This window comes from Hyaena hyaena, unplaced genomic scaffold (genome assembly GCF_003009895.1).
Source record: "Hyaena hyaena isolate Hyena2069 unplaced genomic scaffold, ASM300989v1 scaffold_377, whole genome shotgun sequence".
Lineage (NCBI taxonomy): Eukaryota > Metazoa > Chordata > Mammalia > Carnivora > Hyaenidae > Hyaena > Hyaena hyaena.
Window position 1 is genome coordinate 645263 of NW_024081010.1, and position 16091 is coordinate 661353.

General features: G+C 40.9%; 1 protein-coding gene across 1 annotated transcript in view; it reads right to left on the reverse strand.

Moving 5' to 3' along the window:
- Positions 1-16091, reverse strand: part of TENM3 (teneurin transmembrane protein 3) — a 194344-nt gene that overhangs the window by 87438 nt on the left and 90815 nt on the right. The gene's annotated exons all lie outside the window — the stretch shown is intronic.

Genomic DNA, 16091 nt, shown 5'->3' on the forward strand with positions numbered 1-16091 from the left:
TATGTTCTTTCTCACCACAAAATTCTCAATTTAACATCAAGAAAAAACATCATAAATACTTTATCTTGTTTAGAAGAGTCACTTAATTTGAACTTTAACAACTAGAAAGTAAGGCTGTGCCAGTCAGGAAACACAGTTTGTGTGAGTATGTGTGTGTCTGCACACACGTATGCGTGTTGTCTGAAAGATCTCTCGTGCCCCTAAAATTGGCAACACATTTTTGAAAAAAAAACAAAAAAACAAAAAAACCTGTTTCAAATAAATTGTCTTTGAAACTTTACCTGTTCTTTCTGTGGGTTGGAAATGTGATGAACAAATGATCTGTACAAATACACTGCTTCTCCCATGCACCTGCCCAAGCGAAATACCGTTTTTCAGTTTGCAACACTCATCGAAGACCTTCCAGAAGAGTGAAATAATATATCTATATATTTATTTAAATCAGTCCAGAGAACAAAATAGGCCCTATGGAAAAGGTGCTCTGAGAGAAACCAAATTTTATAAAGTCGGCATTGTCGGAAAAGTGCTATTAGAAGCTGCAGAGCTCTGTAGAGATAACCGATAGAAAAATATTCGGTATTTTCCTTTAGCGAAGAATTCCGTGCCTGGCTGTGGACTACTTAGCACGTCAGTAGCACATGTGTGTACTTCCTGTCTGAGTTCACTGCATGACATAAGCAACACCACACTTTCTGAGGATTTCCTAGACTTAAAAATACTCAGGTATGTTTTAGCACCCTGACTGGGGACCGAAACTAGCCAGAGACAGCTCTTAACATTAGTCAACACAAACTGTAACGCAAATATTTTTTACACTAGATGAATACTTAGATCTTTAACAGATACGATGAACTTGGTTTTGTCAATTAATACAGTAATATTTGTATAGTAGAAGCAAGTCCAGTGGCAGGAAACCATAAAAATAACCTATTGATCTGATCCATTGTAATGAATATAATTTCTTGGCCGCATTATTATTTTTGCCTCTGCATAAAATTTAATATTTAAGAAAAATGCATAGACTAAGACTTACAAATAATTGCGTCAAATATATCAGATCTTCTTCTAACTGGTTTTCTTGAATGGATCAGGAAAAACAATAAACAAAACTGAACAATCTTTACCTTACCTAAGATAAATGGTAATTTATTTTGGAAAAGTCATAGGTAAATCATAGATACATCGGGGCGCCTGGGTGGCTCAGTTGGTTAAGCATCTGTCTGGCGCAGGTCATGATCTCACGGTTCGTGGGTTCGAGGCCCGCATCGGGCTCTGTGCTGACTGCTAGCTCAGAGCCTGGAGCTTGCTTCAGATTCTGTGCCTTCCTCTCTCTGCCCCTCCCCAGCTCGCACTGTCTCTCTCTCAAACACACACACACACACACACACACACACACACACACACACACACACACGTTAAAAAAAAAAGTTATGAAACCTCACCAAGCCTGGGTGCCCTCAATGGAGATTTTAAAAGCTTCTACCTGTTGAGAGATTAACTAAGTAATGTATGCAGAGAACTCTATACTGTGCCTTAGTACATTGTAAAAACTCAATAAATTTCAGCCATTAATTCATCTTGTTAATAAAGACAGTTTAGAAGGGGGGAATTCAGGAAGCTACTGAAGCCACTGGTATCTTTTAAGAGACTAGGAAGAACAAAAGAAATCTGTCTTTAATCAAAGGAGCTTGGAACTGCCAATGATTTGTTTCCAAAGCTATGAGATCCACTCACCCCAGTGATGGCAGGACAAGCCCCTTATTCTCTGCCTCCCCCAAACAGTCTCCCTTTAATGGGAACATTCACTACAGGAAGTAGCTAATTCCCAGGGTGGGGATCACTCCACTTCTCTGTCAGCGGTTTTCTGACTCCTGGTCTCCCCTTTGTTGGTGTAGGCGCACAATCCCCAAGGAAAACAGGATATGGCCTTTTGGAATAAAGAGCACATCGCAACTTGTCCTCATATACTTTGTGTTCCCTCATCTGTAATTATATCCGAGCCAGGTAAGCCAACAGCTTCTAAAGGCATAGCAGTATCTGTATAAATACAAGATACAAGTCACATTTCCAGTAACCACCCAGAAGCAAAGACATTTAAATACCCTATTTTACATGCATACCTCTGTCCTTAGACTGCAATTTTGCTGAAAACTTTTCATTTTGTTTTTCATTATGAAATGGACCGAGCAGACAAGATGGAAAACACTTCTGTAGCAGAGTGAGGTACGTCTGTGCATCACCCTTCCTAAATGCAGGGGGGAGCTCACTCTCGGTTAAGCAAGCTTTCCCAACGGCTTGGGGTATTTCCTGTGGGTGCCGCATGGGGAGACGCAATCATCGCTGACATACCTCTAGGCTCTCCCTACGTGGGCTGTACTCACACTGGTCACAATTCAGAGGATGAAGCTTCTCGGGACAGGAAAGAGTTAGCATATGGGTGATAACCATATAGATAACTATATGATATAACTATCATATAGCTATATGATGTAACTATAGATAGGCTTCTCTCCGTTGTTAATGGCAGCTCTCTGGTGATTTTTTTCCCTTGCTTACACCAGTGTATTTGGAGTGGATTCCTCACATGCATAATAATCACTCCTGGGGACGCGTCTTAAAAGCCAAGAGTTGGAGTGTCTGTGAAAGGCATTATTTTACCCTTCACTGTTCATGGGGGGACTAATGAGCGAATACCTGATGCCATTAATTCACAATTAGATCACTTATGTTTAACCACATGCTTTCTATGCACACAAATATAAATATTAATTTTGAATAGAAGGATAATCATTCAGCACCGTAACAATTAAACAGCTGTAACCTGTCTCATGTGTGAAGTGTTGGAGCTACAGGCAAACTCTGCAAGCAGATGGTCTTACCCACCCGTGCTGGATGTTAAGGACTTTTTAAAAAAAGAGGTGTTGACAAATCAGAACAAGTAGGCATAGTTCTAATGCAAATCGGCCAATTTGCAATGTAGATTACCCTCAAAACTAATTTGGTGTACAGGAAAAAATTAAGCTCTGTTGTTAAAGGAAGACATTATATTACATTTGGATATAGTAGATTCCCCACCAACATAATTATTTGCTAATTTCATTCAACCAACAGAGTTTAATGGAAAAGCAGCTGGCAAAGTATTCATATTTATGGACTTCCTTTGGCTGCTCCTTAATTTATCCAAGGCACATGTCGGCGGAACCCTAGAAATAATGGCCATATTTCAGACAGCTGTTTTCCAGCTTCACTAAAGAGGCACTCAAAAAGGAGAGGGTCAATGAACCCATCATGAAGAGGAGGGATAGGAAAAAAAAACAAAAACCCGGCTCTAATCACACCATAATCTGTGAAGATAATGTTAAATTTGAAAAAGGAGAGGAGGCACGGCTTCTGTATGGACTAGCACCATTAACAAACATGTATTTTAAAAGCTGGTGGGTGGAAAAGGAACAGATTTAGGAAGAATAAAGGCACTTCTCAACTGGTCATATTCGTCAAATGACAGAGATAAATTCTGCCATTGTTAGCACACCCGTGGGCCATTGTGGGAAGGAATCCTACCCCTTCGAATTGGGGGCTTCGTTCTTCCACCCCTACATCAAACTGAGTGCAAAGTGCTGACTTTTTCCTTACTCCACTGGGGTAAGAAGAATCTCTCTATACAATGAAAATTACTTAAATTCACATTGACACCCCTCAGTTATCTGGCTCGAGTTTTAGGGGGAGAATGGACCTATTTGTAATCCGACACTGCTTCCAGCCCTCTCTTCCCCGCTACCATTGTACAGCAGCGGACACCATCTTGTTTTGCATCTGATTTTGCTCCCAAATCCCTTGGACCTAAACCTCTCATACAAGCCTTCTGATGAACTTGTCAAGAATTGAAAGGAGTGTTTTTCATTTTTATTTCTAGTTATACTGTATATCCAGTCAACTGAACTTTAAAACCACCTGTATACTAGATTTTGGTGGAAATTAAAGTCTTAGATGGCTTTTAAGAGATGCGAATCAATGAAGGGTTCCAAGTGGAAAAAGATACTGCAGTGTATCAGTAAAGGAACAAAGTGGTAGGCTGTTAATAAAACAATATAAATCTGACATATAACTGGTGTGTATTCAGACACCATGTCTCTCCATAAACTTTTAAAAGACAGTTTAAATTGACTTCAGATGAGAAATGAGGTTTAAAAAAGCCAAAGGGAACTCCTATGTTTGGACAAATTCATACTTAAAAATCTGTATGGCATCCAACATTTTTTTAATGTTTATTTGTTTAGACACACACACACACACACACACACACACACACACACACACACACACACGAGAGCGGGGGAGGGGCAGAGAGAGACAGAATCCGAAGCAGGCTCCAGGCTCTGAGCAGTCAGCACAGAGCCCAATGCGGGGCTTGAACTCACAAACCACGAGATCATGATCTGAGCCGAAGGTGGACCCTCACCTGACTGAGCCATCCAGGTGCTCCTAACATTTTAATTCAAATTAACAGACTCAAAAATTTCCTTAATAATTACGACTTATAAACTATTTCCCTAAGCACCTGCACAATAAAATAGTTTTTTTCTGAACACGCTGTCTTTATAGCCGGGGGCACTTACAGTAAGTTCAGTAAGAATAAGATCAATTTATAGCAGTTACTGAGACCCAAGTAATAGCACAGGAGGCAGATGGGAGGCAGATTCTGTCCACAAGTAACAATCATCGTATAGAGTTCATTATTGTAGGACTCCAAAGTATGTGAAGGATATTTCTTCTAAAGAACTCAACATTCTTGGGGTGCCTGGGTGGCTCAGTCGGTTAAGTATCTGACTTCAGCTTAGGTCATGATCTCACGGTTCGTGGGTTCGAGCCCTGCATCGGGCTCTGTGCTGACAGCCAGCTCAGAGCCTATAGCCTGCTTCAGATTCTGTGTCTCCCTCTCTCTCTGACCCTCCCCTGCTCATGCTTTCTCTCACTCTCTCTCAAAAATAAATAAAATATTAAAAAAAAAAAAAGAACTCAACATTCTTATGCATGTAGGCCATGTGTAAATTACCTACATGGAAAGATACAGGTTATACCCAAATACATCCACCCACAAAACAGATATTGCATTCAGAACTGTGTGTCAGAAACCCTAAAAAAAAAGCCCCTTTTCTGAAGTAGAGAACACATTTAACATTTTCCCAAAACAATATAACCGTCACTGAAGTTTACCTCTCGGGGACACTGTTACCCTGTGATGGAAAGCTCTGACTTGGCTTTAGGCCACTGCCTCTCTTTAAGTGAGGACAGATTACGGCATGGAAGACAGGACAGAGCAAAAGGGACACGCAAGTGCCTGATGTCAATAGTAAAAGTTGTTTATGTCTACAGCTACTCCCATTCTTAGGGGTAAAGAAACTGATGTCTTGGGAAATAAATCACCAGCATGATGAGAGAACATTTATCAAGATGGCCCTTGGGACCATGATTTTCCTGACGGTCACACAGGAAATGAGGTGCCAGAGTTCTGTGAAGATTCGATTTCAAATTTTCTTGAGGATTTGTCAGACAGAGGATGTAATTCTAGAGTTTTTTAAGCGTTTATTTAAACACTTAAAAGAGAGAAAAAGCACACAAGTGCGAGCAGGGAGGGACAGAGAGAGAGGGAGACACAGAATCCGAAGCAGGCTCCAGGCTCTGAGCTGTCAGTACAGAGCCCAATTCAGGGCTCGAACTCACAAACCAGGAGATCGCAACCTGAGCCAAAGTTGGACAGTTAACCCACTGAGCCACCCAGGTTGCCCCCGGGAGGACATAATTCTACTGGGGCTCCTGAGACATTACTTGACTTGCGCAGGAAGGTTAACAAAATAAGGGAGGAAGGGATGCTACGAAAAGTTAAAAGTTGCAAGACCCTTCACAAAAAGTCAGCGGAGTCCAATTTTGACACCTCGGGAGTTTTACAAGAGATGGGGTTGCTAAAGTGAGCAGACATGAAGAGTGATTCAAAAACCTAACATGCAAGAGGTAAGACTAAAATATGACAGAAACACAGTTCAGACATCCTCGGGCTTCAGATTTAGACCATTAAATTCATTTCTGTTGGCGGAGGACTGTCTCCTGCACCAGGCTACCCAGCTCTCCGTGAGAGACGACTCCAGACAGAAGCTCAGGGCCACCATGGCTTGGTGGCTGGAACTACACTGAACCCACGATTTCGCATCTTTTTGTGCTGAAACTGTTAGGTGCGACGGAAAACAAACTGATATGAAAGAACAACTTACACCCGGAAGAGAAAAACCACCTGAAGGCTACAGGAATCAAAACATCAAAATAACCACAAAAACACGCCACCCACTGCCCAAGTACTTCTTTGTCAAAACGATGCAAGACGGAACACTGTTCAATTCATTGGTAAAATTAGCATGATCTTTGTGACCATTTTATAAAGACTGAAACCGAGTAGAGAGAGCACTGACCAAAGAATAGGGCCTCCGCCATTGAAAAAGGGCAAGGAACTAGTTTTGCATCTTTACAAACGAGGAGACTAAAGGGTCTCGTTAAAAAAAAAATACTCAGGGGTGCCTGCCTGGCTCAATCTGTAGGGCACATGATTCCTGATCTTGGGGTTGTGAGTTCGAGCCCCACACTAGGTGTAGAGATTACTTAACAAAGAAATAAAACTGGGGCTCCTGGGTGGCTCAGTCTTTAAAGCGTCCGCCTTTCTTTGGCTCAGGTCACGATCACGTGGTTTGGGGGTTGGAGCCCCACGTTGGGTTCTGTGCTGACAGCTCAGAGCCTGCAGCCTGTGTTTCGGATTCTGTGTCTCCCTCCCCAACTCACATTGTTTTTTTGTTTTTGTTTTCTCTCTGTCTCAAAAATAAATGAACTTAAAAAAAAAAATACCCAACGCATTCTGAGGGGAATACAGAGGATATAGTACTACATCTAAATAAGACTTGGGGCACCTGGGCGGTGCAGTTGGTCAAGCATCCAACTTCGGCTCAGGTCATGGTCTCACAGTTCATGGGTTTAAGTCGTGCATCAGGCTCTGTGCTGACAGCTCAGAGCATGGAGCCTACTTCGGATTCTGTGTCTCCCTCTCTCTCTGCCCCTCGCCTGCTCGCACTGTGTCTCTCTCAAAAATAAACAAACATTAAAAATTTAAAAAAATAAGACTAAAATGAAAAAATTCTGTATTGGGAAGCCCCAAATGCGTACTAGAATTATCTCAAGGGAAAAAACAGACATCTAAAAATCAGCCTGGTTCTCAGAACACGGGTGGTACTCAATGAGCTCTAAGGGGCTTCCAAGGTTCTCTGAGGAATCACTAACGTCTTTGTCACATCAAATTACTTAGAGTCGCTGGGAGAGCAGAACAGAGGATCCTAAAACCGATCTCTTTTTCGCACAGCGCACAGGAGACTTTCTGGCTTCTCTGGATTTTTACTGAGAATTTCCTTCCACTCAACTCCATGTCTACTGACCCACCCTGCACCATGTTTGACAGACTGAGAGGCATCCACCATGGAGGGAGAAGCAGTTCTCCTAACCAGCGCACGCTCTTGCTTTTCCGTCGGCTAATTTCTCTGCGTGTACACAGGTCTCGGCAGGGAAGACTCAGTCACTGCCAACTTCATGGATTTCAGTCCCCAAACTCTAACAATAACTACAGTAACAATAAGTCACATCTCTATGGTGTTTATTTTGGGCCAGGAACTGTTCTAAATGCTCTTCTCCATGTTTGAAGTCATTTAATATTCTCAATGACTCTCTGAGGCCATGGTATTTTCATCCCCACTTTGCAGATGAGGAAAATGTTAACGCAGGGAGCTTAAGTGACTTCTCTGAGATCACACAGTTATCAGGTTGTGGAGCTAGAAACAGAGGCAGAAGAAGCAGGTTTTGTGGGGTCTGAAATTATACCTCGTGGGGGTTTCTCATTAAGAAAGAGAACACCAAGAGCGTCTCAGTGGCTCAGCTGGTTAAGCATCCAACTTTTAATTTCGGCTCAGGTCATGATCTCATGGTTCATGGGATTTAGCCTCAAGTTGGGCTCTGAGCTGAAAATGAGAAAGCTATTTGGGATTCTCTCTCTCTCTCTCTCCCCCCCTCCCTGGCTTGTGCATGCTCTCTCTCTCTCATTCCCCCTCTCAAAATAAATAAATGAATTAAAAAAAAAAGAAAAAGGATACCAAATTATAAATATGAAATTAGATATAAAATGAGTAGTTATTTAGAATAAGACATCAAAGGAAATTATTTTTGAGCTGAAAAACACCATAAATATCAGAAAAGCATGAAAGGTTTTTTTATTAAGTATCTGTCATGTCTCTAATAAACATTTTTCTTTCTGTATTTTTGGGCTGTGCTTACTCTTTCAATGCTTCTTTATAAGACAATGATTTTGTAATATCTTCTATAAATTGAACAGAAAGATAATTCAGTCTTTATTCAATATGATTGTTTAATATCATTTTCATTATTGATAGTTAAGACAAATTTCATTTGGCTTCAAAATCTGTTATTGTTAATGTCATTAAATTTTTGGAATTATTGCTAAAAGGGAAGACTATTATATAATAAACAAATCTTAACTACTCTTTGAATTGATGACATTTATTAACCACTTTGTTGTGATATCCTCACAGAATATTATGAGTTTACCTTACCTTTGTCAATATCAGTATTTCATGTGACATAAACAAGAATTGTTTTTTGGAAGGCTCATAAGATTCAGGGACACACTGCAATGCACGACACGTGTGACTTCACACCCTGATGAACTCAATTTTGCAACATCACTGACACATTTGTGCCCTAAAAATGCTGATAAGACGCTCAAAAAAGAACTATTCATCAAATGAGAAAATGATGGCAAGTTTTATAATTACAGACGTTCCATGATCAAGTGTATTTCTGACGGGAGAAAACTTTCCTTTTGGTTAGGCATTTTTGGTTAGGCATTCCTCTGACGACAAGAGGAATTTTCCACAGACTAACATCTGTTTCCATACATTTCGAACCTTATTTCTCCTCCACTACCTATTTACTTCTGGTGCAGGGCTCCACAGGACTAATTCACAGCTTCATATAATCTCTGACCCTGTGCTTTCATGTCACTAGGTGAGGCAGCGGGTGGTAGGAATATTCCTGGATGGCTAGCAATAACAACCGCAGACAGCAACGATTTCACACCTCATAAATATATCCAATTAAATCTAAACTAAATGTATCCCCAGCTCAGAGCCTCTTTAGCTGAATCCTCAAAGTGCTCATAGTCATGCCAGTGTCATCCTATACATGGAAAAGAGTGATGGAAAGGAAGTGGAAACAGAAAAAGATTAAGGCCTTAACTGATTTGCAAGTTTCAGACAGACACGTGACCAGAGAACCCCGCGGCCCTCTTGCAAGGTCTCAGAAAGGACTGCACAGCGCCATGCTCTGCTTCTCTCTGAGGCTTCAGCTTTACCAGCTGCATGATAAATATGTAGCTGGCACTGCCAGGGACTCAGGCGGGGGGTACTGGAGACCCTTTTGAAACTACTCCATCACCCTGACAGAGGTGTAGCCAAATGTCTCCCAGAGCGCTCATCAGCAGGTATGACGGGGTCCCCCCATCCACTGAAGGGGGACTTACGAAGTTTCAGTAAAAATGGAGAAAGACACTTTAAGAATGTCCACATTCTGTATTATTATAAATCTGATTCCCCACTCGGGAACATTGCAAAAGTAACAAAGAATATTGATTTTGTAATCTAAGTGAAGTATATATCAGAGTGGTCACTTGTGAAACCGTATCGTCACCTATTTTTAAATTTAACACCTAAAATACTATTCTTTCGGCGTTATCCAGAGATAAGAATTAGAACAAGGCTAAGCTTTGTCAACAATAGTACGGACAAAGTTTTCATCTTTCTCTCTTTTACCCCCATACTGTTTCGTAGATCACTCCCTAGCTGTGTGCATTTCATTTTCAATTTCTGAACTTCAGTATCCCAAAGCCCAGAGCAACCATAGTATTTAATAGAGGGATGCGGAGTACTGTCTGTCTAAGTTTTGTCTGAACAAACAAAGCATGTCTTTGTGATCATTAATGATCCTGTTTCACAATGTACTAAAGAATTAGAATAAAAACAAATAGCTGGTCTTTTGTAGCTTAAAGGAATTAGGATTTCCCCTAGGCCAAATTTCCATTTGAATTGCCTGAAAGTACATGAAAATCAATGTAGCTCAATAAACAACTCTCTGTTTCAGACATCATCACAATAGACTCCTCCTTTCTTTCGCTTTCTTTTTCTTCCTTCCTTTTCTCTTTCCTTCCTTCCTCTCCTTCTCTCTCCCTCATTCCCTCCCTCTTTGAAAGCAACACCTCTCAAAATCCTCAACTCAGACATATTAACTTCTTGTTAAGCCATATCCATTCTGAGACTAGGTTACATTTTACAACAATGAAATGAAAATTTCATGTCGGACACCAATTTTGTTTTATGTATTTAGTTTTGGAAGCGTCAATATCCAAAACATTGTCTGGGGTGCAGTTTGTCTCATTTGTACTTAACCACAAAATAAGAACTCTAGTGTATTGGACACTATTTGCCTCAGATCCTTTGTCCCCCTCTCTCTGCCCCTCCTCTGCTTGTGCTCTCTCAAAAATAAATAAACATTAAAAGAAAAAAACCCGACTGCCTAAGGTCACACTGATATAGTAGGCAGTCAGAGATGAGCAGGAAACAATGCTTTCCTACTGATCAAAGGGCTGAAACCAAGGTCTACACAGCAGGGACAGACCACAGGGGACTCACATGCATTCTCCCCTCTGACCACTGCCCTACAGTAACCTACAGCTTCATTATAGTACATGTGCATCGTGGTTTTAGCCCCTCACAGTGGACGGAGGCTGCCATGACAGTTCGGACAAGGGTCAAATACGGGGCCCCAGACTCTCCCTCCTGAGAGAGTCCTCCTCATAGCAGGAATCCCTTAGATGACTGGCTGCAACCCTAGTAGGGAAGCACCCCAGCCATGACCTGTAACCTATTCAAACATAAGGAGGAAGGACAAGCCTGCCCCCCATGCAGCCACCACATCTGGGCTTGACAGCAATCTCATCTCGAGAGTATACTTTTGCTTGAACTATTATTAAACCCTTGCTTAAGAGTTTGCCTCTGGATTCTTTCTAGGTTGAACTCAAGAACGAAGGCCAGGGAACAGGACTTGCCACTGACAACACCCGACACAAACAATGGTGTAGCAAGGATTCAAATCCCAAAAGTGTGTGCATGTGCTCTCCCTTTCTCTGTCTCTTTTTCTCTCTCTTCTCTTTCTCATTCTTTCCTTCCCCAAAGCTCCAGAACACTGGAGTATTCTGCTTCAAAATCCCGTATGACATGTATTATAGTCTTTTTATGTTTAGGAAAAAAAAACCCAACTGGGGGTAAGAACAGATATGATACAAGTTATAGTGAAAAAATCACAGAGCTGATTTGAAAAAACACTTTTTCATTTCAGAGCCCATGCTTTTTTTTTTTCCATTTATGTTATCACTAACTTGCATAAAAAATATTAGAAGATTACAGATGAGATGATCAATAATTGCTTAATGGATAAAGAAATAAATGAACAAATGAAAGATAACAAAGGCATGCAAATGCCACAGGAAAAATAAAAAGCTAAATGAAACTGAGGACAAAAAAAGGAATCCCGTGTTTAAATCTCGTAATTTTCCAAATAACGCAGAAATCAATAAATTCTAGAACTGTAAGAGACCTCAAGGGGTCCTTCAGATAGGACACTACTCAAGAGACCTAACGAATGGAAAAAAGTTACCAAAAAATTCCCCTCTTAAGAACACTTCTTAAACTAAGAAAAAGAACCAAACAAACCCCTCAGGATTACAGAAATGAGATTAACACATTTCTTTGGGATCTTGTTTCAGAATTTAAATATGTCTTCCAACATGAGGTTCTTCATTGTATCTAACCAACAACTTAACAACCGATGCCCATTTTCTCCATTTCTGTCTGTGGGGAAATGGGACATGCCAATGGGAAATAACAGTGGGACATGCCAATGAGCCTCCAGGAGATAATTCACCCATCTACAGACAGATCTGGGTCTTCCCTACCTTCCTAACCACAGTTCATTGTAGATAAAAATCAAATGTGTTACTCAGTCTCTAGCCCGGCTCCCCTTACTCTTCCATGTCATAATTGCATCTATAACCTCCAGTGCTTTTTTACTCAGCAACTGCTACAAAGAATAGCTCTTGGGGGAAGAAGTTACAGGTTAGTAACACTCAAGATGTGGTAACTCAGGATTTATCACTGCCCAGAATATTCAGCTGTATTGCACTTAAAAGTTACGTGGGTTCTGCTTACAAATATCTGTTCAGCAGAGGCTAGCATGGCATTTGCATTGCTTCTATGGCCCATTAACTGCAGCCACAGGCCAGAAGAGTAGTTTTCCAGTCTTCCTAAGGAAGAATAGGGAGAGCCAAAGCAAAGGAGTCACCTTTATGTGGTTATAGATTCTGGTTTCAGTTAAATACATCAACAGTGAACTTACTGAATTAAGGTCAAGACAAGTATCTCCCAGTTCACAGATTTGACCTTGATCGATACAGAACTGTTTTGGCTTGTTTATATAGAGATAGCCATGTGATATTTCATTTATGTCAACTCTTATTTATAAACCACTTAATTATATTTATTTTATCTTGCTTCTGGGTCCTCTAAATATTCTTCCATCTTTCCTATCTTGTTAGAAACAAGAGTAGGAACATGAGTATGATAATCATTCGACCTTCCTGTGGAATGGTCACATAAAAAGGATATTATGGTAGTTGAGCATCTACACCAGGGCTATTACGGTTAAACTATGTTAGTAATACTTGCTAGTAACATTTGATGTGGTTCACTCATATCACTAACTTCTCTTTATTTATGAAAGGGTCCAACAATCATAAATGCTTTTATGGGGAGGAAGGGAAAATATTTATTTTAATCATAGTATCGCTAAAAGTAGATTTCCCTTTGTTTCATTTGCCATCCGCATGCATCACTTTCCAAAGTCTAACCCCGGAAAGGAGAAGGACTTGGGAAAATGAACCTGAGGATTAATATGCCTAATTTGCTGAACACATGATTCACCACGAGAGGAAAATACGAACACACTAATAAAAATAGCAAGGTAGATAGGGTGTTCAGTGAACACTCTAAATTCATAACATATTTTGCTATCAAAATGCCTATGGTTTTATGAAAGCATGAACAGTTTATGAAGACCGTAAGATGACGGATGAAGAATATTCTTTGCTTTCTGTTGGGAACTTTTGTTTGCTTCTAACTGTTTAATTTCTCCTCCGTCTCTCTTTCAATTAACCTCCCTGTTTGTATTCAATGAGATGGCACATAATGTGGAGAAAGAAAAAAATCTTGCTGATTTATGAGTATTCTTTCATAAACTGGCAGCTTCTTTTCGCCAGATGTGTAAGTGTTGAAAAAGAGAGGAAAGGCCCGGCACAGTAACATAGCCCAAAGGAGAAAATGGACTGTGGTTTCCTGGGTTCTTTAAATCAGTGGCTCACAAAGGCCCCCTTTTCAACGGCCCCTTAGGCTTCACTGTGGCCATACACACAGGTAAGAAGGAGATGGAAAAAAGTTAATTGGATCTTTGCTCGGCAAAATCTGCAATAAGTAGCTCTACCAGCATAGAAAAACAAAACAGTGATCTGGGGTTCTCTGCGTCTTTTAAAAGGCTCACTTTGAAGATTCATTTTCAAATGAAGCAGGTCCTTAATTTCCACATTGTTACTCATGTGGAGTATAAAGGCAACAAAATAATAACAAAACAAGAGAAAATGGAATTGTCAACAACCACAACAAGATATGCTACATTATAATAAACAGACCTGCTACTGACAAAAACCGTTAAAGAGCGGCTCATCTGTGGGAAACTAACCATGTACTACGACCAAAGTCAGTGAGGACACCAATAGCAAGATTTATTTAGTGACTGTTGATTAGCAAGTTAGATTTGCCTACGGAAAACTTTAGCATATACTCTTAGGTTTTCCAAGCTATATATTCATGTCTTTGCTGTACTTCCTGGGATATATTCAGTCAAATGTATAACCTTTCACCACCAGCTGGAATTATTTTACTTCTGATGGGTATGGGGGTAGTGGAGTCATAAAATCTGATGGACCGTGATCAGAGGTCTATTTTTCCTGCCCTGCCTCTGGTAGATGGGCATTCTGCGATTTGGTCTCAGGGGGTACAGCCGTATCCTCTATATGTCCACAGAAATATCCACAAATTGTGGTTGTCAACTTTGCTGCTCTAACGTAGTTCACAAATGTGGTTTATGTAAACAACAGGGAGTCATTGCCCCAGAAGCCTCGCTTAAAGAGCAGAGGAGGGGAAAGCCATATCAAAATGGCGGGGATGAGCACTTTGCAAGTGTGAACGTGTGCACCTGCAGATTTCCTCAGTGGGGACCCTGTGCTTACTGGGATGTGGGTAGGAAGCTCACGTTCAACAGGTGAGACGCTGAGGATGTTTTCCAGGTAAAAGTTAACACAACAGGCTTGATCTGGAGAAGTCTGCAGGGCTGGTCCTTGGCAGGCATCTGGAAAACTGGATGTTTTCTCCAGAGATTTCACCTAGAGATTTTGGTGACTGCGGCGGACAGAGGCTACCTCTCAGCGTGGCCTGAATAAAAACTCTCAGTCTCAAGTGGGCTACCCTCAGCAGAGGCACGTGGTCCTTGTACACACACTGGTGTAGTTCAGTGCCGGAGTATGCACTGTGTGTGCTGGAGTAGGTGCTCCATGTGACCTCTCCTGGTGGGAGACAGAAGACTCAGGAAGCCTGTCCATGGATTTCTCCAGACACCACCTGAGGACGGGTCATTTCCCTTTCGGATAACTATTACGGTCATGAGCCACAAGTGCTGTGAGCCCTGGGAGCCCTTCTGTGGCTCATCGCCTGTGGGGGTGGGGGGATCACTACCCTCAAAACAGATGACAGGAATGTCAGTAAGACTGGAAAGAACCTTACATGAAGTTCTGTAAAGATACAATTGTGACAATTCATAAAACGGTGTAACTGCCACTTTTCCATGAAAAACTTCCTACCTAGCCAACTCCTGTGAGCAAGAAAATGAAGTATATAATATGTATAGCTGCTCTGGAAGAAGAAAATTTTTAAGATATTGAGACTCCCTCCAATTAGCAAATTACACCCCGTGCACATAAAACACCGTATCTCAAGTGACACAAATCAGGAAATTTTTGTAGGACTGTGTCATTTATAGCTAATATGGTGCACTTCCACTGAAGGGAGGCAGATATCTACTACTTGCGTTTGTTATATTTTCTTTAATTAAATGTTTGAATTTCAGTGGCTCAAACAGTAAAAAGCAAAGGCACTTCAGACCTTGAAAATAAGGTACTACGTACGTTTTGGACTTTCTTGCATCCATCCTAGCTATCATTTATGTACCAACATTTCGATCTTAAACACCTCTTTGCTTTATTTAAGCTACAGAGGTTCACGAACATCATCATATTTGAAATATCTGCACCTAACTTTAAGAACAGCTAGCCTTGTGCATTTCCTTCTACTGTATTTCTTGCATTGCTACAAAATAAAGCCATAGGCAGTCAGTCCTCTTTTTGAGAGACTCAAGTATTATCGACAGGTGCTAAAATGTGTGGGGCAGGAATCTATACAAGACAAAAAGGCCCCATATTTTTTGGCATCTTTCTTAAAGTAACAACGATTGCTGTTATGCAATCCACCATGGAACAGTGAGAAGGAATATTCAATAGCGGCGTATTTATAAGAAATAAATGAAATCATCTGCAGGAGAGTCAATTTTTGTAGCCATCAACAAACCACCAAATTCTGATACTTCACACTTGAGACAGCTGCTTTAAAGAGAACCGAATTGCCGTGGTAACATGAGGGCATTATTTGGAAAGGCAATTCTTTTTCATTTTTTTAAAGAAAGATGGGTGAAAATAACTAATTAGAGGAAATCAGCTTTTCCAAGCGGGGAAACCTAGCCAGCAACGGGGCGCTCCCCGCGCAGGGGAGGCGGGG